Consider the following 25,097-nt stretch of genomic DNA (forward strand, 5'->3'; position numbering starts at 1 on the left):
GTACTGACAAGCGAGTAGCGCCGATCTCACGAACTAACCTCATCCTAACGCATTCTGCATCTATTCCTAACGTGTCGCACATTCTCAGTAAGCACTACAACCTATTGACACAGAGCGATCGGCTTTAGAACATTTTCACGGAATCACCAAGTTTGGTTTATCGCCAATCAAGGAACCTGTGCGATATCGTAACTTCATCCAAAACTAAAGCCATAGCTGCTGTTGGTTGCCATCCCTGTAACAAACCACGATGTAAAGATTCTGTGCATATAACCACTGCAAAGACTGCTAAAAGCACAGTATCTAATTTTTCCGTTATGATTAACGGAGACTTCAGCTGCGACAGCACCAACGTGGTCTACTTACTTGAACGCTCACTGTGTCACATGCAATACATCGGTCAGGCCGAAACATCATTTCGTATCCGTTTCAGCAATCACAGAGCACACGCTAACAGTTTGCCACATCTTCCATTGTCTAAACATGTTCGGCTGCCAGGTCATTCATTTGACAAAATCATGGTGACGCTGTTACACTCAGGCTTTAAATCGCACCATGATATCGAAGTTAGAGAATACTTTCTAATCCATAAACTTAACACTGTATCGTCCGGTATTAACGAGCGTGTCGGAAGAGTGTCGGGTCATTCTGTGATCTCTTGATGTTCGAATTTTCGTCACATCTTCAATTCAATGTGTCTAGTACATCTGCAAAAAAATTGGGGGACCCTTAACCTTCGCCTTTATGAATTGAACGCGATAGGGAAATCCGGTTCCTAGTGTTCACTTATTACTTATTAATGTGCGTTGTTACACACGCGCGGCGTGGTCAGGCCAGGAAACCGGAGGTGAAACGCCATGAAGGTGTCTTGCTGAGAGCCAGGGAAGATGAAATGAAGCTGAAACAGGCGACGCCAACATGACGCAGAACGTCCAGCCAGCGCCTCCTCTATTTTTTTGTGCCTGGGCGAAGGAGCGGAGCGCAATGGGAACCGACCGTCGGCGTTAGTGCGGCTTTTAACCGCCGGGCGCCGCCACCGAAGTAGACCCGCCGACGCGTCGTCGCTCGCGCAAATAAATGTCGTGGCTGCATTCGAAGCTGCTATATGGTTCAGTTTTCGGCTGTATTCGCGTTGTTTAAAGTATAATGAAAACTTGTAAACTTAAATCATGAAACGCTTGTCTTCTGGGCAACCAGCCCATTTCGAAGGCATGTGTCTTTCGCGGCTATTTGATCGAGACGCTCGCGCATCGTCTGCTAGCCCGATAGCGCGCGCATGCCAGTGATGCGCGGAAAATTATTTTGTCACCGTTACGTTCGCTTGACTGAGAGTCGGTTTTTGACTATTTGAAAGTCGATTTTCGAAAGCAGCATTTGCTAAGAGCTAATACTGAAAGCTTGGGCGCTGAAAGTTCCCCGCTGCGTGCTACCGTCTACTGGCGTAGCGCACTATACGCAAGCCTGGAGTTCATGCGCTAAATAGCATGAAATGGCACTAGACCACTTCCAGGATTATGCGAGATCACCCGTTCCCTTCGTAAAGCTTTTGAGAATTACATTTGTTGCCACCGGGAGAAAGCAACAGCTGGTGCCACAAAAGAGGAACTATGCCAAGTGATTCCACCACTTCAGAGCTCCAACCAGTTAAATCATGGTGGTACAAAAAAAAATCACAGCATATCCACGGAGTGAATGATGATGAGTGGGCGAAGCTGCGGAGGTTCATCGGTAAACCGTGAATCTTCCGTGAATGCTGCCCAGTACATCATCACCGACGTGAGATCGGGCGCGTTTATAACGCTACGAATTTTTTATTGTTCAACAACGCACAGGAAAAATCTCCCACCGGCACCACCTTGCAGGTCAAAGCTTAAGACTGGTTAACTCGGATGCAAACACGAATTCGTGAGCTTCGTGATTCGCGCGGCCATTCGGCGCCAGCTTCCCGTGAATGGATGGATGGATGGATGCTATGAGTGTCCCCTTTGTAACGGGGCGGTGACAAGTGTGCCACCAGGCTCGACAAAAAAAAAACTTTACTCTTTTTTTTCTTAGCGTTGGCCTAGTGTCTTTACTTCAATTAAAACTATTTTACTCCAGAAGAAACAAAAAATTAAGATTTCAGCTCCGTTCTCTGCCCTTTACGGCAGAATGTCCTTATTTTTTTTTTCCCAATATTTATTTTTGTCCTTTCTCTCTAGTTTTCTGCCACCAATACTCTAACCGTCTCTTACTTATTTCAATCGCGGGTGTGTTCAGCTTTCCATTCTCTCTAAAACCCAAGGCGTCATGTAGGCTCGTGCCCAAACGTACACCTGGGTGGATGTCTCCACATTCAATCAGAACATGCTCCGCCGTTTCCTTACCTTCCCCGCAGCACGTGCATTGTTCTTCTTCTTTACTGAATCTCGCTTTATAACTAGCCGTTCTAAGGCAACCCGATCTCGCTTCAAACAGTAAAGCGCTTCCCCTTGAATTATCGTAAAATGCCTCCCTCCTTATTTCATTTTTGCCCTTTCGGTAGTTACTCAAAGCCGTTTTTTTCTCTATAGCTGCCGTCAATAAATCCTCTGCGCCTCTCTGACTTTTCGCTTAACGCTCTCTGTTTATATATATATATATATATATATATATATATATATATATATATATATATATATATATATATATATATATATATATATATATACTGCTTACACTGCCAGCCGTATATTTACTAGTGAGCCTCCTAGTTCTTTTTCTCCACTGTGTGTCCACGCCCTTTCTATACAAGTAACGGAACACCTTCTCTGCCCATCCCATATCGCCCTTTACAGCCTCATTTGTCGTCGTCTTGTGAGCACCCAACGCGAGGCGTCCCACAGTCCTTTGATTTATATCCATTTCCGATTGCACCTCTGTCCTCATGCACACCAGCCCCGGAACCATTACACCTTTCCACAGACCTCGAAGCACCTCGTACCTATTGTATCCCCACAATGCTCTGTGCTTCATTATTGCAGCATTCCTCTTTCCTTTTGCTGCCGAGGCTTTTTCCTGTACCTCCATGTACCTGTCACCCTCATTTATCCATACTCCGAGGTACTTGTATTCGCTCACCCTCGGTATTTCTTGGCCCTGTATTGACAGCGCCTGATCACAAGGGTCATTGAATACCATCAATCCACATTTTGTTACACTAAATCCTAGTCCTAGAGCTTCCCCTTCCCTTCCGCATATATCCGCCAGCTGCTGTATATCCTCTCGACTGTCAGCAAATAAGACAATATCGTCAGCATAAAATAATCCTGGAAGCTTCTGCTCAATCATCACGCCGTCCTGTTTGTGTGACAGATCAAAACCAAAGTTGCTACCTTCTAGCGCTTTTTCCATATTCACCATGTACAGCATGAATAACAGCGGGGACAAAGGACATCCCTGTCTCAGCCCCTTGCTAATCTCAACGTTCTATTTGCTACTCATTCCTTCCCATTCTATGCAAACTGTATTTTGTCGGTATATCTCCCTCAAAAGCTGTATACAGTCGTCGCCTATGCCCATTCCTTTCAATATATCCCACAAAATTTCCTGATTAACGTTGTCGTACGCCCCAGTGATGTCTAGAAAAGCCATGTACAAGGGCCTATTTTCTATTTTAGATATTTCTATACACTGAGTGAGAACAAACAGGTTATCGTCTAACCGCCTGTCGACTCGAAATCCATTCTGGAGTTGTCCCAAAATATCGTTGTGTTCTGCCAACTTTTCTGTTTTCATTTTTACTGCTTGCATCGCCAACCTGTATAGTACCGATGTAATGGTTAGTGGTCTATACGAGCGAATGTTATCCTTTTCTCCCTTGCGTTTATATATTAAGTTCATTCTACCTTTTCGCCAACTATCCGGTATTTGCCTGTCCTTTAAGCATTTTTCTACAGCTTTCAGCAGTGCTTCTTTAGTGCTATTTCCTAGTTCGTTAATGAGGCTAACGGGAATCCCATCTAAACCCGCGGCAGTGCGCTTTGGAATTTTTCGTTCAGCCTTTTTCCAATTGAAATTATCCAGCACTAGCTCTTCCTCGGTTGCTCTCTCCGCCACACTTTTACTCACCGGGGAAATTCCCTGGACGCTCTATTTAAACGAATCGGCTGTTACCTTTCGTATGTAACCTAGCGCTTCGTACCCTTCCAATTGATTTCCTCCTTCATCTACAATATGTTGTTGCGTTGTGACAGACTTCCTACCTAGCGCCTTTATGTGGCTCCAAAATATCCCAGGTGCGGCCTCCTTTTTTTCGTGAAAATCTGTCACCCAGCGTTCACTTCCGCCTTTAATTTTTGCCTCGACCAATTTCTGTACAATGGATTTTTTCTCTAGATATATTTCCCATATTTCGTTGACTTCGTCCTGCGCTCGCTTGTCCTTCTTTGCCCTTCTATCATTCCGTGATGTTTCACGCCGCTTCTCGATCGCTTCCCGGATTTCCTTGTTCCACCAACTTTTTGGATTCCTCTTTCCTTTCCAGCAAATAGTTTTCTTCTCTCTCCCCCTCTCTTTCGTCATTAGATCTAATAGCTCACTGTACTCCCAGTCCTTGCCTGGTATTTTGCCTACTTCTTCCTCGACTCCTGTGGCTATATTTATTATTTGTTTGTCATTTAAATACGAGGTGCCAGACTTTGATTCTATGCTCTCATTTCCAGTTTTATATCCAATTTGTAATGTTATTCCTTTATGATCACTACCCAAGCTTTTAATCCCTTCCTCGTCTATTCTAATTTCTCTCTGTGATAAATTCCTTCAGACATGAGACAATAATCAATACTTGACTGTTTGTCTCCGACTTCCCACGTGATCTGGCCGTCACATTTAGGCCCCGTGTTAACTATCTCCAGACTATGTTGCTAGCAGAAATCTAGTAATAACTTCCCATTGGTGTCTGAATATCCGTCAAGGTCGTGTATGTGGGCATTCATGTCCCCTAGAAGGATGATTTCGGCCCCATTGCCAAATTCCTTAATATAGTCTACTTGCACAGCGCCACCACGCGGCAGCGGCGAGCGACGCGCAGCGCGCGCTCGAAGGCCCGAGGAGAGCGTTCGCCCAGGCACTGAAAAATAGAGGAGGCGCTGGTCCAGCTCGAGAAGCAGAGGCCAAGCGTCAGCGTCGCCAAGACAACCCTGACATGAGAGCGACTATACTTGACATGAATGGCCCGCCGGCAGTCATCGATGAGCAAGATTGTGCAGTGTGGCCACTTGACATGTTTTTCACAATGTTTCACAGATGGCAGCACATTATCTAATGTTTGCTGTTCGCTTGATATGTTTTCCACTAGATGGATATAGTTGTCCATTTTTGGCAAGGAGGAAAGAATACTAAGGAGAGGCCTTATCGTATTTCAATGCATTGCGAAAAGTGTGGCGGAAGTGACGTCAGATTTATGGGGCAAGCAAACCGGTATGGGGCAAACAAAACAGCAGACGCCCCGCGGCGTGCTCTCCGCAGTGGTTAGCTTCTGCGCAGATTTGTAGTCCCGGCGTAAACTTAGCGCGTATTGTGCGGTTCGCACGCAGTAAAATGTTGCAAGCAGACGTTTACCAGGCTGTTTGTGCGTGGCAGGCCCGAGCGCTGCGCGCTGAAATTCTTCGTGGAGCGTTTTTGTGCAACAGTACAGAATACCGGTACGTGCCGTGATCAAAAACGTTCAGCCCCTGCATCATCATATTCGAACTCACCTAGCAGTGACTTACGCGTTCTGCTGGGCGTTAGGCCTTCCCTTTCTCGTAGCCCGATTTCCCGATCTGTTGCCGGATTGGCGGTTCTTAGTTCGTGTGTATGGAGTGAGCGTAGTAGCTATTCGGCGCAACGCCGACCTATAGTTGACGTAACTTCACTTCGAAAAGAGGACACCGCTGTATTGTATACGCGATCGTGCACGTAAAGTTTTTCATTCCAGTACGCACACAACAACAAGCACGCAGCGAGCGCACACCGCATACATCACGTAGTCCGATAACAACAACCTAAGTTTATAGCCCTTTCGTTGAACGACACAGCCTCTAAAAACGTACGATGCCTTTGGCGCATGTTATGTGCGGCGCTTCAGACGCCAAAGCAAAAGTTCACTTGTATTCTGAGTTGACACAATTAGTAAGAACCAACAGAGCGCACATCCGAGAGCTTCGCATGCAAATACCATGCATTAGTGATCACCAATGAAGCGAACGTGTACGTACACATGAAAAGTGACACCCGGTACTTTCCGCAGTGCACGCGATTTGCACCCGGGTATACGCAACCATACGTAACAGCTGGGCATTGCGTAGCTTTCCTAAAGAACACACACAAGGAGCAGCATGCGTGACTCGACTGCGCCGCGGTGCCGCCGGTGCCGCTTGCACGGCGAAAAAGAAAGGCTCGAATCGCGCATGCGTTTGCAAACGACACGGCGGAAATCACGAAATGTTTCGAGGCTCCTTCGCTAGGAGGCGATGCGGGTGTTTGCGATGTGGAGGCTTCATGAATGTGACGTCAGGGCATCTCCTTATTTTTCCTTCCTCCATGGGTGCTTCGCTTCGCTCGCTGCAGCGGCCGCGTTTGCGAAAGGAGCGCGCTGTTCAAACAGAAATAAGTAACAACTGTGACAGTTAGTTCGCGCTCGTCTTGTGTGTACCTGTTCGTTTGTTCGTTTGTTTCGTGCGTCCTGCTTTATGTTTGAGCAGTGCGCTTCAAGTGTCGAGCTGTGACGCACTAGTTCGCGCTCGTCCTGTGTGCGTTCTTTTCGTGCGTCCTTTGGGCTCGAGCGATGCGCTGGCTGTTGAAAATAAAGAAGTGGGGCATGGGCTCGGGGAGAGGCGCGAGAGGGAAGAGAATGAAGGGGGATTCGGAGCTAGCCCTTGCACAGTAAAGACGTCTATGACCACGGGTCCTCGTTATTTACACATTGGTGCCGAAACCCGGGAACTGGTCAGTGCTGGACAACGATGTCTTCGACCGAGCGTCTTCGGAAGGTGCGTGGAACTGTCAGGGCCAGCGTCTCCCGGAATATTACGCTCCTGACAGGACTGCTGCAGAACCCCGACACCGAGGCGCGTGAGGTCAATAGGCAAGTCGCCGTTTTAAAGACGAAAGAAGCTGAGCTCCGCCAGCTAGACAAGGACATTCTCGATCTCACGGAAGACGAGGCTATTGAAGGAGAAGTCGAGGGCGCAAACGACTACCACGAGAAGATTCTCTACGCGATTGCTGATGCGCAGTTCCTCCTGTCACAGCGTCAACAGGTGACCGGTCTCAGCGGCCCGTCTAGGAGTGAACCCAGTGACGACCGGGTAGCAGCCACCCAGAGCAACATCGAAGTGGCTGGGGCGCCGCCAGGACCCGTCAGTACGCCACGCTACCGGTCGGTCGCGCTTCCCGACGTATGCCGGAGATTTACGTCAGTGGCAAGAATTCTGGGACCATTACAGCGCCACGATTCACGAGAACACCGAGTTGCCGCCGATCGAGAAATTTAAGTATTTGCTGACGTACCTGACGGGAGCGGCCAAGCGAGCTATCGAAGGCATCAGGCTGGCTGATAACAACTATGAAATTGCCGTGACAACACTGAAAGAGCGCTTCGGTCGACAGGAATTACTAGTCAACGAGCACATCGACCAGCTTCTTGCATTGTCGCCCGTGAGGAGTTCCCAGGAAGTGGAGAAGCTTCGGGTGCTGCATGACACCGTGCGTTTCCGCGTAAGTGCGCTCGAAGGCCTGGGTGTACCACCTAATCAGTACACTGTGGTGCTTAATCGCGTCCTGATGAGGTGCTTGCCAGAAGACTTGGCTATATTGTACCGACAAAAGAAGAAAGAGGAGAGCACCCAGGATGGTGACACATCAGCTGAGCACACAACCCGGGAAGCAAGAACGCACAAGGCGACCGACATTTTGTCTTTTTTGAAAATCCAGGTCGAAGCGCGCGAAGAAGGAAAGCAAGCAGCGCCGTCATCGCATCCTTGCCACTCGACCATGGTACATGATGACATGAATTCGCCGACGAGATCTGCACATGCCATTCCATCAGCATCTGCGCTGGTTGCGACGGAGTCCCTACAGCAGCGCACTCTGTCTTGCGTACTGTGCAACAGCAAAGCTCACAGCCTCGCAGAATGCACAGCTGACATGTCTGTCGAAGAGAAAAAAGCCAGGTTGCGCAACTCTCGTTGCTGCTACACGTGCGGAACGCGCAATCATGTCGCGCAATTTTGCCGAGTTTCCCGGAATCTCACGTGTAACAAGTGCCGACGCCGACACCTAACGGTCCTCTGCGAATTGTCATGCGCTGTCGCAATGACCGCTTCTCCAAGAACGACTGAGCAGCTGGTTACGTCTGGCACTACTCCACCGACAGTAACCATGGCCTCAACTGGTGAAAAGGGAACCAAGTTAGTGCTGCTTCAGACAGGTCGTGTTTGGGCGGAGAGCGGACCACGACGGCTCCTGTGCGTGTGATGCTGGACAGCGGCAGCCAGCGTTCGTTCATCCGCACCGATGTTGCAAAGAGATTGCGGTGTAGAGCCCTTGGCATCGAAGATCTATCATTGGTGACGTTCGGAAATGCAAACCTGCGGCATCAATTGCGCTGTCAACGCGTTTCCGTCACGCTGCGTGGACGATTCAACGACAGCACCGTTACGTTGGAAGCACTAGAGGTACCTGAGGTATGCTCCGCGACAAGTCCACTGCTGGACACTGAAGTGCTCGAGCTGTTGTGCGCCAGGAAACACGATGCTGCGGATCTGTTCGATCCAGAGACTTGGCACCCAGATGACATCAGCATCTTGATTGGCTCAGACGCTTACTGGAAGGTTGCCACCGGAAGCATCGATCGCCTCAATGAGGAACTCACTGCGGTCGAAACGTCTTTTGGGTGGACAGTACAGGGAACAAGTTCACCTCACGAGGCTACAACGACTTGTGCCCTCCTCATGTCAGCTGGTGTCAAGTGCGACGAATCGGCTATGTGGCGCCTCGACACGATTGGTATTGAGAACCGGATGCCAAAGAAAACACAAGGACTCGATATGTTTGAGCCTTGTCTGAGAAGACAATCTAGATGTTACCAAGAGCATTTCATGATTCCGGAGCCTGGTATCCCTGCCGATAGCTTGCCCACCCGCAACGATGGCTCCTCCCATCTGCTGGTCGGTGAAGCTAACAGTCCAGCTGTGCTTCCTGTGGTGTCCTCATCGTTGGATGCGCAGCCTGGACGTCAGGATTTTGTTCCGCTCAGCTTCGTGGAAGTAGAAAAGGTTGTGACCAAACAAGTTGATCACCTAGGCAAAGAAGAGAAAGCACTGCTCCTGCCTCCGGAAGTGAAGTGCAGTGCACTGCAAGCGGCGCCGAAGCAAAACAGCGCGATCCATGCACCCGAGCACCTCAACGAGCTTAATCCCTGGGAGCAGAGGAGCAGCCACGTACTGAGACTCGCACCTGATATGTTGAACCTATCGGAAGGAGATACGTCCATCTCGACATCCGTCTCCAAGTTCGTGATGACGCATAGTTCGTGCCACAGACGCGAAGGGCGCTGCATACATACAGGCACTTCGTGGAGAATACCACGGCAATACGCTGCGGAAAAGTGTCTGCAGGAGAACCCGAATGTGGAGCACAACAGCAGTGTCTTGCCGGGATGGAAACGTCGGAGATGGAAACGCGCACACCATTTCCATGCCAGATCGACACGCTGCGTCCCGGACCGATGTTCATCGCAGATTTACATGAGAGGCGCGGCAGTGGTGCAAGAAGAGAACGCTTCTGCCATCGAGTGACATCGCTACACTGCCATGCATTGCCGACTTTGGATGGGAGAGACCTTGTTTCGTTCGCCTTGAACCGGACCACATTCTGAAGCCCTGTACATAGGTTGTGCATGTTGTCAGAAACGAAACAACCTACGTCACGTTCGTCCCGTCCCCTCGGAGGATGTTGAAAATAAAGAAGTGGGGCATGGGCTCGGGGAGAGGCGCGAGAGGGAAGAGAATGAAGGGGGATTCGGAGCTAGCCCTTGCACAGTAAAGACGTCTATGACCACGGGTCCTCGTTATTTACACTGGCAATTTCGAGCTGCTTTCCGTTCTTCGCGTTACATTACAATTTATTGCTATCGCAATCATTGCTTCGCCGTTGCGGCGAAACTGTGACTTTTTTTGTTTCTAAATCGCCTCAAGTAATTTGTAAACAAAGCATTCGATTTATGATTGGTTATTTCGATTACTGTGATATGCTTGTTTACTAATGAGCATAATTTATCTCGGAAGAGCACCCAGTTTTCCTCGAGCGTTCGCTTTTGCAAGGAAGGAAGAAATGCACTTTAAAAAGTTTGTTCGTGTACGCGTGCAAAACTCAAGTTCAGCAATGTATGTCTTTAAAATGACCAGTACGGATCAGAGCAGATGTACAGGTCGGTCCACTGTTAAAGGGAACAATTGCGTTCAGGGCATGTCAGGATATCGCTCTCTTGCAACAGTACAGTGGCTTAGATTTACATAAGACTACTGGTGGTTGACAGTTCCGACTCCCTTTGACAGACCAGTACCTTGAACAAACAACGTTTCCACATCCACTTGGAATGAGGGGGCCAGCAAAATGAAGGGGGCTCATTCGAGTGTTCCCTTTAACAGTGGACCGACCTGTACATTGCTGTAAATAATCTAGATAAAATATTACAGTGCCGCTGTATATGGCTATAGGATGTTCCATGTATTACAGAGCGCAGCTCTTAGGCCCTCGTTCCTGCGTTGAGCGGCGTCGCCGTTGGCGTCTGCTGGCGTGGGCGTAACCGATAGAGCGAGCGAGGATGGAAGACAGCGAAAGAGAGGCTGCCCCAAGGAGGTTTCCACCATGAGAGCCAGCGAGCCGCTGTGTTGGCGTCTGCAATGTCCATAGGTAGGCAAACTCACTCAGACTCAGATCGAGCCGTGAGTCTGAGTCCGAGTGAGCCCGGATTAGTAATATTTTTGCGAGTTTGAGTCCGAGTAGTTTGGTTGAGACAAATTTCAGTGAGTCTAAGTCCGAGTGAGACCGCTTGAGGAAAATGTTGGTGAGTCTGTGTCTGAGTGAGCCCTAAGCAGAAAATATTTTTCTTGGGTGAGTTTGAGTGAGCTACAAACTTTTTGGCTGACCTATGGTGATAACTACTGAACTTCAGCCCTACTATCAGCCTTATGACGACTCAAGTTGATACTCATTTGTACTAACAGATACTTCAACGCACTAGCGTTCATACGCCAGCTCGATATTTATTGATCAAAGGCGTGTCCTGCCCCGTCTCCCCCTCCCGAAAAATTATTCAAAGGAAGTTATTGACAAAACTATCTTGTGCGTGCCATATCTTTCAATAAAAATGTGCTTACTAGATTGCAATCACTGATAACTCATAAGTGAAGGTACGAGGCCAAATGCGTATCGTAGAGCACCGATTATACGAGACATTGACATCTAACTGCTTTGACATGCTGATCGAAAAAGGTAATTAGACGCTAACGGACTCATGAGTCGACTCACTCAGACTCACTCGGCATCAGAACGAGCGGTCTGTCGGAGTATGAGTGAGTCCGAGTGAGTATAATATCTTGTTGAGTTTGAGTCCCAGTGAGTCCGATTGAGAAGAATTTTACTGAGTCTGATTCTGAGTGAGTCAGGTTCAGGAAAATTTGCTGAGTCGGAGTCCGAGTGAGCCCTAAGGGCAAAATATATTACATGAGCGAGTCTGAGTCCAAATTTTTTGCCGACCTATGGCAATGCCTCGTGCCTGCTCGCGCTTCTTGTGACAGCGCGACGCATGCCTTTCGCGCACGGGCACGAGAAAGTGGGTTGGCCTGCGAGGAAGGGACACCTTGTGTGTAGAACGCTCTAGCGGACCCTTTATAGTCCGGCGCAGCGTTCGCCTCAGCACGGCGGCCGTGGCCTCAGCCAGCGGCGGCGGAAGTCCGCGACGTCAGGTTCACCACGTTACGTTGACGCGAAAACCGAGCATTATATACTCCCACGCATGCGCATTCGCTAAGCTTATCACAAAATCAAAGCACATTACCACCTGCGCTCAGAATTCGCATTAGGCAGTATCGTAATCCTCGGTGATCTTTTTTTTTTTGTGGCGTCAATATAAAAATTGTGAGCATTGGCCGATCCCGGAGACGGTGCAATACACTCTTAGGAAAAAAGGCCGGCATATTCACTAACTAAATACTAACCGTTTACTTGTCACAAAAAGCGCGACCCTCTTAGTCAGTGAAACTAGTAAAATGCAGGTTAGTGAAATTTGCTTCCTAGTCATTAAGTGAATAATGCTGACTCGAATGGTTAGTCCATTACTAAACTGTTAGTAACCGTATCTGGTGGACTAAAATCAGCCAGTTAAAGGTTTTCGCCTATTTTGTTTATATGTGAGTGTGCATTGCCATATCAAAATGATTATATAACAAAAGTACATATAGGATGAAAGAAAAATGAACTGGAATTGTCTTCGTACAATATTAATGGCCGCTAATTGCTTCATGTAGTTACCATGGTAAGTACGCGTCACAGCAACATACATAGAGGCTTGAACGAATTGCAAACGAGAACACACACGCAAACGCACACACAGAATATCAAGACGTCTACGTTGCCGATGTATACTCTAGCAGCAGCTTGAAGGCTCATTTATGCTCCTACTATGGGACAGCACACCGTGTACTGGTTAGCGGCCATAGAACTTGGAAGAATAATTGATGCTTTCTACACATCGTCGTGTGCCCTTCTATTTGCTCATATGCATGTGTACCATAACGTAGCACGAAACTTTTATCCCAATGTAATCAATAAATGTAAGGTCTGTCTAAATTTTGCTAAAGACCGTCACGATTGCAGCAAAATATCCTGCGGCATCTACGAAAGATGTGTAAATGTAAGTGGCTTAGTAGTTACCTAGCTAAAAACACCAAGAAAGCTTCCCAGGTTAGTAAGGGCAAAAGTTACAAGCAGCTGCTGGCTAGATGCCGCGACGGTGGGAAAATACGCTTGAAACAAGTAAATACATGCCTCTACTATCTTTTTTTCTAAGAGTGTGCTGGGCGGGCAGCCGAAGAGGGTGATTGAACCACTCGACCCATAATAAGAAAATTAATCAACAACAATGGTGCAATAAATGAACATAGGCGTATATGCTTCAGAAAACACCCCACTCCGAGGCCGGGATGACGGCACGGCTTTAAGTATCTAAAAAACGGCAGCTGTCGAGCAAGGCATTACATTGTTGCACTTGAGTCGCAGTGGTGAGGCTAAAGATATATGTGGGACAAATTATCGCAGTACTGGGAAAATTCTGTCGTAAAGAAACGGAATATTTTCAGAACTCTCACGTCATCGAAACAATAGTAGGCAGTTGGTCGCACTTATACCCACAAAAGGAGATTTTCCTGCAGCAGTATAACCCAACTACGGTTTCAAAGCGGGCTGGTTGGTACGGCATACTTTTGATAACGATGGTAGCGCAAGCAAACAGGGCACAACGAAGAGGCACAGCCTGTGTCTCTTTGTTGCCTGTCTTGTGTCCTGCTTCCTTGCGCTACCATAGTTGTCAAAACTATATACAACGCAAGCCCGCATAAGCATTGCGCGGGAAAAAAAGGTATTCGATCTGCTCCGATTACTCACGAGCTGTCCGACCAATGTAGCGATGTGCCTTGTTGAGCTTTCAAGCACAATACTGGAATGAAGCCGAGCGTGCTATAAAGCAGACGCGCATCCTGCCGACTCCGAAGCGAACAGTTTCAATATCGAGGCGCGTTACGACAGGGCCTCTCCACGTGAGCGCTCTTGATAAGGAGACGGCGGGTGTTTGCGCAGCAGAGGGCATTGCATTTCTGATAGCTCGAACTAGACCGGATAAAAGAACCTGTGGCAACGCTGCCAGCGGAAACAGTCCGTACTTTATGCAAACTGCAAGTCGCAACATAACCAAGAGCGCGAGAAAACGGTAGGGTTGGGCAATGTGTCGAAGCAGTAACGAACCGGAATAAACAAAGAAATACTACCAGTATCCGAAAATATTGAACAACAAATACCAACCCGTTATGGCAGCTTAGCAGGTAAGGTTACCCGCTACGAAGCTCGGCGACGCGACTGATACAGATTCCCGGCCACGGCGGCCTCACTTCCATGGATGGCAAAAGCAAGAGCACCCGTGTGCTTAGGCAATTACGAACCCCGTGTGGTCAGAATCGGTCCGGGGTGTCCCACATGCGACGTGCCTGTGGGAAACACTTGCCACGCATTATTACTATTTTCAAAAAAAGGTAATCTGAACTGTTTTCAAAACATGAGATATTATCAAGGAATCGGCATGGCTTCAGAAAAATATTCATTTTCCACATGCACTCTGTTTCCACGGCACACAATTTTGCTAAAGCAACAAATTCAGGCTAACAAATTAATTCAGTCTCCATAGATTACGCGAAAGCGTTTGACAAGGCTGCTACACAAACTTCACGTCACTCTGGGCAGGCTATAAAGTCAGGGGGGAGGGGGTGCCAGGACCCCCCTCTAGCTAGTCAACTGAGCACTGCAGCACCCATTCGACAAGCGCTGCAGCTGATTTTTTGGCAGTAGTGTCCTGTGCGGGGAAATTGTAACTCTCCAAGTTTCTAACTAATGATTTATTCGCAATGATTCGGTTGATGAGGCGCAAGCAGAACAGGAAAAGAGGCCTCGTCATACTGCTGCGGTCCTTTTACCGAGACACTGCACATCACGGATCACCGCCCTGTTCGACTAAGCTTCTTGGCACAGCATTCTATTTCTCGAGCAGCTGAGCGGAAAGTTACATGCTCACGAATTATTCTAGGTTCTCCTTGCTCTATGTTACCAGTCAATTTTCATTCGTTCAGTTGCGCAGTACGAACCTGGTGTAATGCCAAAGACGCGTGCATTCTGCCTACTTTTACAGCGAAAGCTGTTATGAGATCACAACAAGGGCCGCTTTTGGCGCCGTAGTTGTCCGCCGTAGTTGTCCGCCGCCGCCGTCCGTAACCACTATCGCGCGAAGTAAGAAAAAAAAACGAAATAAGAAGAAATATCCAGGATGGAACGAGGTTCGAACCTAGGCCCACTGCGTGGGAGCTCAGTATTCAACCTCAGAGCCACGCCGGTGCTTGAAACTGCGTTGCAAAAAGACCCTATACAGGCTTCATGTCAGGAAGGAACCACATTGACGTATGTCATATAGCGTGGTGGAAGAGTAAAATAACAACCAGGTGCCACACAACGCGAATTCTGTAACTAGGCGTCACACAATGCGAATTGCGCGAAGAGTGGGTTGTTGACTGCTTCCAACTCATTACAAAGAACTCTGCCATAATTCTTCATCGTCATCAGCCACAGCATCAACAAAGTGTACCTAATGCCTCACAGGTGTTTAGCGGGTACTACGGTTCTCCGCAGAATAAAGCAAAATTTCATAGTGGCTGCTTCCCTACATCACAAAAATTATGATGATTTATAGCGTAGTGGAATCCTCGCAAGTGTACTTCTATTGGTTGCCAAGGGAGCCCATAAGGCTCCCATGATCCATTTCCTCAGGGTCTCAATAAAGTTAATTCTCTCTTTCTCTATTTCTCTTTCTAACGTTAACGTATGTTATAAAGCGTGGTGGGACAGTTAAATAACGACCGGGCGTCACAAAATGCGAATTACGTAACTAGTGGGTCGTTTAAAGCTTCCGACCCATTACAAAGAGCTCAGGCATATTTCTTCGTCGTCATCAACCGTCGCATTAGCAAAGTGCACATAATTCCTCACAGATGGTACGTCGCTTCTCCGCAGAATGACGAATATGTCGTGGTGGGTGCTTCCCAACTTCATAAAAACTATCTATCTATCTATCTATCTATCTATCTATCTATCTATCTATCTATCTATCTATCTATCTATCTATCTATCTATCTATCTATCTATCTATCAAGCCGCCTACAACTTTGAGCTCTCCTGGCCGTTTCGTTAATTGGATGTATACCAAAATTGGTATGACATAACATGACCGTATTACGACCATGAATAACAGGTGATAACATGAAAACCATGACATGCATGTCATGAACAGCATGATTTACATTCCAAAGATTTGGGGCTCTGCGGCCATTTCTTTAATTTGATATATACCAAAATTGGTATGGCGTGACAATAGTGTATGAAGAACACAAGTGACAGGTCCTAATGTTCAAATCATGACACGCATGATTTATATTACATGGTCTCGGGGCGCTCGTGGTCGTTTAAATGAATGGATGCATACCAAAACTGGTTGATGAGACATTTCTGTATGACGAAGATGACTGACACATGCTAACATGAAATTCATGACATGCATGTCATGTACGTCATGATTTACATGCCACGGTCATGGTGCCCTCGCGGACATTTCGCCCGATTGACATACACGAAAACTGGTAATGCGCAACGGGACTGTATGGCAAACACAAATGACAGGTGGTAACTTGAAAATCATGACATGGAAGTCATGTACGACATGATTTACATGCCACGCTCATGATGCCCTCGCGGCCATTTTGCCGGCTTGATATACACCAAAATAGGCAATGCGCGACGAGACTGCATGATGAACGTAAATCAGAGGTGGTACGTGAAAATCCTGACATGCAAGTCATGTACAACATGATTCTCTTGCCACGCTTATGGTGCCCTCTCTGGCCATTTCGCTCGCTTGGTATACACCAAAATCGGTATTGTGCAACGTGACTGTATGGCAAACATAAGTGACAGCTGGTGACTTGAAAATCATGACATGCATGTCATGTACGACAAGATTCACATGCCACGCTCATGGCGCACTCACGATCATTTCGCCCGATTTATATACACCAAAACTGGTAATGCGCGAGGAGACTGTATGATGAACATAAATCAGAGGTGGTAACGTGAAAATCATGACATGTAAGTCATGTACGACATGACTTACATGCCACGCTCATGGTGCCCTCGCGGCCATTTGGCCGGCTTGATATACACCTAAATTGGTAATGCGCGACGAGACTGTATCATGAACGTAAATCAGAGGTGGTAACATGAAAATCATGACATGCAAGTCATGTACGACATGATTCACTTGCCACGCTCATGTCGCGCTCGTGGCCATTTCGCTCGCTTGTTATACCCCCAAAATTGGTATTGCGCAACGTGACTGTATGGCAAATATAAATGACAGGTGGTGACTTGAAAATCATGACATGCATGTCATGTACGACAAGATTTACATGCCACGCTCATGGCGCACTCACGATCATTTCGCCCGATTTATATACACCAAAACTGGTAATGCGCGAGGAGACTGTATGATGAACATAAATCAGAGGTGGTAACGTGAAAATCATGACAGGGAAGTCATGTACGACATGATTTACATTCCACGCTCATGGTGCCCTCCCGGCCATTTTGCCGGCTTGATATACACCAACATTGGTAATGCGTGACGAGACTGTATGATGAACCTAAATCAGTAGTGGTAACATGAAAATCATGACATGCAAGTCATGTACGACATGATTCACTTGCCACGCTCATGGTGCGCTCGTGGCCATTTCGCTCGCTTGTTATACCCCAAAATTGGTATTGCGCAAGACACTGTCATGGTGCGCTTCCGGCTGCTTTGTTAACTGGATATATACCAAAATTGGTATGACATGACACTACTGCGTCGTGAACATAAATGACAGGTCATGCATTGTATATTCGAGAATGTACGTTTCATTAGCATGGTACATACTGAATTGTACATGCATGCATGCATGTCAGGTATGCAATATATAGTCAACTAGGTGCCATGGCATGAATGAGTTCACTTGTCTCAAAGCCAAAGAAGGCGATGTAGCAGCTGTCTGCCGGCTGCTCCGAATTACATCGATTCCCACAGTGCGTGGGATCTGCCTTATATTTTAAGTTCTTGATTGAATCGGCACATTAAGTAAATGGGCGAAATACAAGGAAATAATATATTAACAGCGAAGCTGTTCTTATTCGAGGGTTTAATATCCGGCGTCGGCGTAGAACTGATCACGTGGCCTTTGGCTTTGCAGTGTGGCGAGAGTCAGGCTCTCTAGGAAGGGGAAGGCCGCGCCGTGCTGCGAGAGGCGAGGGCTTGCTGAGAGAGGCGCGAGCGTGCTGCGATATGCGAGGACGAGAGCGGAGGGGTGAACCTTCGAGAAACGCTCCAAGATGGGATGTCGGTGAGGCGCAGTGGATTATAAAATGGCATGTCAGTGTCAGTGTTCATAAGTATGCGTTTTCAGAATGGCGAACATTTCTCGTTCTCCCGATGAAGAAGTCACCTGACATGAGCGTCAGCAAGAGCTGACGCGAAAACGGGCATGTCGTCGCCGACGCAACCGCGATGTTCGCGCAAGGGAGGCCGTAGCTAAGCGCCAGCGATGGGAAGAGTTGAAAAATAGAAGTACGATATAGCCTGATGAATGACGGGCATGAGCTTCGTTGTTTCGACAGGCTTCGCGAAGTGGAGCTGGCCGTATTTGCATAACATGCACAAGCATTTGTTCAGCTGTAGAGACAATTTGCGTCGCTACACTATGCTTATATATTGTTACGGGAGGTTTATTGAGGATTCTACGAGAGCGACGATCGTAGCAGCAGCGCGCAGGGCGTAGCCAGAGAGCGAATTGCCGGTCTGTGCCAGCCGATGGCGATGGGCCTTCATGCTTGCCGATCTTCTTCCTCACAATCACCCCCGGTATGGCACCGCAGTTCTTGCCTCCTGAACTGCGCTAGTTAGGTTTCCTGGCGCAGAGGGCTCCGCCGTCGTTGCATGGGTGAAAGAGAACGGCGGTGAGGAGAAGGCGAACGGCGGGAGGAGAATGGTGCCTCAGCGACAGGAGCAGATTCGTGGTCGTCCGAATAACTACAGCGGGGCTGACGTGGCGCATACGTGACCCATGGTGGACGCATATTGTTGGAGACGTTCGGTACGCGAAAGCGACAGTAACGTGCCACATGCCCAGGAAGACCACAATGAAAACAGATAGGACGGTTGTCTTCTGTGCGCCAAGGATCTTCAGCTCGTGCGTACTGTACTGCTGGTCGGGCGGTTGGAGGCACTGGCGGGCGCATATGTGGGCGACGTGGGCCGTAACTTTGTAGCACAGGCCTCGAAGCGACTTCAGCGTACGTCAGAGGAGCAGCAGTTGGAGCCTGAAGGAGTGAAGGTGGAACTTGATCGGCTACCTTATCCCTGATGATGTTCTGGAGAGCGGGCGCCAATGGAGAACTCGACCGGCCGTGAATAAGCGGCATCAGCGAAAGCTGACGAGCGACTTCTTCTCGAACGAAATCCTTAATCTGTTGCAGCAGGGACGTGTGATCGGGAGCAACAGCCAAGCCGGACACTGAAGTTGCGGGTGGTAGAGATTGGCGGGTGGCTGCACGTTGTTTGCGCAGTTCATCGAAGCTTTGGCAAAGGCTGACTAGGTCAGAGACTGTTGATGGGTTCCTCGTCAGCGCATCTGAAAGGCATCGTCTTCGATTCCTTTCAAGATATGCCTAATCTTCTCGGCATCGGTCATTGCTACATCAACGCGGTTACAGAGGTCGAGAACGTCTTCTGTGTAGCTTGTGAAATTCTCACCGCTCTGCTGCGCACGAGCACGCAAACGTTGCTCAGCTCGAAGTTTGCGAACGGCGGGGCGCCCGAATACCTCCGTCACGTGAGTTTTGAAGGCAGCCCATGTCGGGAGGTCACGTTGGTGGTTTCGATGCCACACGCTGACGACACCGCTCAAGTAAAATGACAGGTAGTTGAGCTTTCCTGCGTCGTCCCAGCGGTTTATCACGCTCACTCGTTCGTATTCAGCGAGCCAGTCTTCCACATCTTGCTCTTCTGCACCGCTGAAGATTGGTGTGTCGCGTTGAGGGAACGGGCCAGGGCAGAGCACGGTAGTCACCGTGGCACCGGGTTGTTGTTGCTGCATTGGTCCCCCTTCCGTCATTGTAGAGGCGGGCTTGAGTTTCCCGTTGCGTAGTTCCAGATTTGCTTACCCCGCAGCTCCACCACTTGTTACGGGGGGTTTATTGAGGATTCTACGAGAGCGACGATCGTAGCAGCAGCGCGCAGGGCGTAGCCAGAGAGCGAATTGTCGGTCTGTGCCAGCCGATGGCGATGGGCCTTCATGCTTGCCGATCTTCTTCCTCACAATATATATATACATATATATATATATATATATATATATATATATATATATATATATATATATATATATATATATATATATATATATATATATATATATATATATATATATATATATATATATATATATAAGGTCGACCTTTTGCCCACTCCTTCGTTTCTTCACAGCAGAGTTCGCAGCTTGTGCAGCTGGTGTCACGAAACACGGAGTGGAAGGTTGTCTATGGCTGCCTTGGCACGTCGTTGTTGTTGCCACTTCTCAAGGATGGAGAGGAGTTTTATGTGCAACATATATACAAGGTTAGAAGACATTGGGGCCTGCGCTACATCCTTCCGCAGAGCCGAAAGTGTATGGCACAGCTCATGCGGCAAGAACTCCGGTGGAAAGACGGGAGTCAGGTTTTACCACCTTGGTTGCTCCTCCCCAGTCTCACCACGGCAAATAAAGAACACTCAATGACCAGATTGGCCCACTGTAATTTCGGCCTTCCCCTCTCTCTTTCTGCAGTCCTTCCGCCACATGCGAGGGAAAGATGAGGGGAACAACCGACGAACAGCATTCCTAAAAGTACGCTAACATCCACAATGGCGGCGCCGTCCATCTCCGTCGGTCTTGTTCACTGATCTTCCCGGTAAATGAGCGGGCTCATCAAAACCAGCCCATGTCGGCATACCATCCCACGCGATCTGTGGACGCCTGCGCATGTTTGCCTGCCCTTGACTAGCGGGTTCCCAACAAACGACCAGTTTTTCAGGCGACGTCTCCAAAGGCGCTGCCCATGTGTAAGCTGTCTGCCGCTGATGCCGCCGAGCGGTCGCGGGACAATGCCCTGACGCACTTTCTGGGGAAAAGGCAACGTCAACCCCCGCGTCGTGGCGCTATACCTTACACGCCCTTTCCAAGATTCACGTACGTGTTCACATATGCAGCTTTTCTGGACACTAGTGGTTTAGTTCGCGTGAACGACACTGTGGTGGGAGGGTTCGAGCCGAGGCGGCCGAGAAGACAGGCTGAAGCCCGAGGGCCGCGGAGTAAAAACACGCGTTCCGAGTTTCCAGCAGAAGTGCCCCTCTTTATGACAGTACACCCTTTATATACTACATCCTATAGGGGGCGCCTCATATTTGACTTGGCACTCGCGCCCTCTACATCCCCCCTTTTGGGAAAGCAACAGAATGAAACTCGTAATAAGAAATGTCTCATGGCGCGCTCTACAAGTTCAGCCGCACCGGTGGCCTAACACAACGTCCAGACCGAGTGCGCACAATCGACCCAGGCAGTCTTAAGGGAGTATCTGGGGCAACCGGTGGCGATGCAACTGGTAGAGGAGTAAGTGCCCTGGGAGTTGGACTCTGAACACAGGCTCTGGGCGAGTTGGAGTCTGTGGGAGGCTTTCGAATCCTGGTGCCCATGTACTGGAGCTGCCGAGGTCTAGACCACCTTATGACGGAGGCTGCTCCGGAACCAGATGTCTCCGGTTGCGGACGAGAGCACCTGCATCCGTCTGGACCACATAGGAGCGTGGACGCCGCGCTGGGCTGAGAGCAGTGCCAACACAATCTGTGTCGCGAATCCACACTCTCTCTCCCTCCTCCAGGGACCACAAATCTTGTGCAGCATGTCGACGGTCGAAATCTTGACGCTGGCGACGTCGTTGGGCAGTGTCGCGCCGGTGGAAGTCGGCAGCGTTAGGCGGTTCTGGAAGCAACGCAGCCATTGGGACCAGAAGGTGAGTCCTGAGTCTGCGCCCCATTAGCAGCTGAGCAGAGCTGTACCCGGTCACGCCAGGTGCATTGCGGTATGCCAAGAGGACCAAAGGACAGTCCGGAGACTTCTTGAAGAGTTTCTTAACCGTCCGCACCATACGCTCGACTTCCCATTTGACTGCGGGTACTTGGGACTGCTGGTGACGTGGGCGAAGCCGTAGCACTGGGAGAAGACGCGGAATTCTGCCAACGAAAATTGAGACCCATTATCACTGACGAGGGTCTCTGGGATCCCATGCCTTGCGAAGACACTTTTGATGATGGAGATCACCGCTGTAGACGTCGTCGAGCGAAGGGGCAGCACTTCTGGGTATCTCGAGTAGTAATCTACGAGGAGAAGGTAGTCGGCTCCTTCGTGATGAAAGATGTCCACCCCGACTCTCTCCCAGGGACGGCTGGGCGTCGCAGTAGGCAGCAGTGGCTCTGCTCGCTGGACCCGCGTGGTGGCACAGTTGGGACAGTTCTCCACCATGGTCTTCATCTGGCTCCCCATGGTCGGCCACCAGACAGCTCCCCTGGCGATGGCACGGCAGCGGTTCACTACGAGGTGCACGTCATGAATGAAGGAGAGGACGTGCTTTTGCAAAGAAGCGGGCACCAGCAGGCGTCCACCGCAGAGGAGAAGGCCGTCACCGATACTGAATTCGGCACGATGAGCCCAGAACTGAGCCATGCTGAGAAGCAGATTCTCATTCCGGGGCCACCTTGCTCACAGTACAACTTGAGCTGCGCGCACTCCCCATCTGCAGCCTGGTGAGCTCGGAAGTCGTCGAGGAGGACTGCAAATGTGGGAGGGATAGCACGGAGTGCTTCTTGAACGTAGAACTCCACCGTATCAACAGCTGGATTCGCTGGCAGCTGCACGACTGTGTCCCTTGAGAGTGCATCGGCAGTGGCCAGCTGTTTCCCAGGAACGTACTTGACGTCAAACTGGTACTGGAGAAGGCGCATGCGGAAGCGCTGGATTCGTGGTGGCATGAGATTGAGATCTGCAGTTCCTAGGAGCTTTACTAACGGCTTATGGTCGGTCTCCAGGGTGAAACGAAGACCCCGAAGAAACTCCTCGAATCCGTTGATGGCCCAAGTGGCAGCCAGTGCCTCTTTTTCGATCTGGCTGTACCTGCGTTCCGTTTCAGTCAGCGCTCGAGAGGCGTATGCAACTGGTCGGCGCTCCCCTGATAGCTGGTCTTGAAGGAGAACAGCACCCAGCCCGAAGGAACAGGCATCTGCGGAGACTGTCGACAACAGTGCAGGGTTATACCTTGCGAGGCAGATGTCTGAGGACAGCATGCTCTTGAGCTTTTTAAATGCTGACGCTTGCGCTCGTCCCCATTTCCGGGCTGCAGTCTTGTTCAGGAGACTTCTGATTGGCCCAGATGGTTGAGAGAGGCCAGGGAGAAAGCGACCGACATGGTTGAGCATGCCGAGAAAGCATTGGACACCATAAACGTCCTGAGGAGCTGGCATGCACTGTATGGCGGCCACTTTCTCTGGATCCGGAGTGATGCCATTGGCACCGACGACAATGCCAAGGAATCGCACGCTGGACACTCCGAAAGTGCACTTGGCAGCGTTGAGGGTGACCCCCGCTTGTTGGAGGCGACCGAGGGCTGCCCGGAGGCGCTGGTCGTGTTCTTCTCTGGTGCGGTCAAACACTATGATGTCGTCCATAAGGTTAACAATACCGGCCAACCCTTACAGCAGGCGAGACATCAGACGCTGAAAGTATTCCGGGGCCGATGTTATGCCGAATGGGAGGCGGCAGTGGCAATACCTGCCACACGGAGTGATGAAAGTCGTGTACTTCGGGGAGTCGCGCGCCAGGCGTACTTGGTGGAAGCCTGAAATTGCGTCCAACTTCGTATAAACGCGTGCGTCACCGAGAAGTCCGAGGGTTTGGTCGACGGTCGGGAGTACATGGCGTTAACGCACAGGTGGTAACCCTCCGCTGGCTTCGGGACGACGACAAGCCCTGCGCACCAGTCCGTCGGTTCGTCGATGCGCCGGATCACGCCCTCCTGCTCCATGTTGTCGAGCTGCTTTTTGACTACGTCCCGTAGCGGTATCGGAATACGCCGGGCTGTGTTGAGGGCATACGGTACCGCGTCAGGCTTGATACGTATCGTGTACTCTTCCGGAAACGTGCCCAGGCCGGCGAAAAGGGCTGGAGGGACTTCACGAGGGACTTCACGAGGTGGTGCTTCCGGCAGGGTTGGTGTGACGGCACCGACAAACTTGACGACCCCGCGGGAAACGACAGCGGGATAGCCCAGAAGCGGCTGCTCTTGTCCCGCAATGACGTAGAGGCGCTCGTTGACTTGCCTGCCTCTCCAAGACAGCGCCGCGTCGAAAGTGCCGAGAAGCTTCAGGGCTTGTTTCCCCGGTCCGAAAAGTTCTTCGCCGCACGGCTTATCGAGGACGGCTGGGCAGCCGGGAAACGTGCGCGGAACCACCGAGACGTCGGCACCAGAGTTCACTTTGAAGACGAGAGGGTGCCCGTTGACTCGCATCGCAACGCACCACCCGTTGCGAGCCACCGCCGCGACGGAGTGGAGCTCCACGGATCCGAGGCGCTTCTTTGAGCGACATACCCACGCGAAGCGGCCTCGCTTCTTGCAGTGGATACAGACCGCTTTGGCCGCTGGACAGTCAGACCGTCGGTGAAACTCGTGACCGCAAATTTGGCACTGCCCACTTAGGCCTAGGCCGCTTTTCGAAGCCTTGCCAGCTCTCTTGCTCGTGTGCGAACCGTCGGGCCGGTCACGTGACGCAAAGTCGGCAAAGTTGCCAGATTCCCGTCTGTTGCGTCGGCCGCGTGCACGCTGCACGGGTTTACGTGAAGTCGCCGCGTCCTCGTGAGCTGCCGTAGGCGGTTGCCCAGCGGTGAGGGACAGGCGTTGTTTTTCGCGTTCGGCGTCTTCGTGCTGACGAGCTTACACGAGTGCGTCGACCGGGGAAAGACTAGGAGTGCGGCACAGCTTGTCTGAAAGGTGAGATCCGACAAACCCACGACGAAACGGTCGCGAACAAGACCCTCTTCAACGGCAGGTGACGGGTAGTTACACTTGCGTACCATGTTCCGAAGGGCCATGAAGAAATTGTGGAC

General features: G+C 49.8%; 1 protein-coding gene and 1 pseudogene across 1 annotated transcript in view; both read right to left on the bottom strand.

The window, feature by feature from the left end:
• The window catches only part of LOC119397087 (uncharacterized), a 279,847-nt gene that overhangs the window by 191,668 nt on the left and 63,082 nt on the right, over window positions 1–25,097 (bottom strand). The gene's annotated exons all lie outside the window — the stretch shown is intronic.
• LOC125759067 (uncharacterized) lies at window positions 21,437–22,089 on the bottom strand (annotated as a pseudogene).

This window comes from Rhipicephalus sanguineus, chromosome 6, assembly GCF_013339695.2.
Source record: "Rhipicephalus sanguineus isolate Rsan-2018 chromosome 6, BIME_Rsan_1.4, whole genome shotgun sequence".
NCBI classification, from domain to species: domain Eukaryota; kingdom Metazoa; phylum Arthropoda; class Arachnida; order Ixodida; family Ixodidae; genus Rhipicephalus; species Rhipicephalus sanguineus.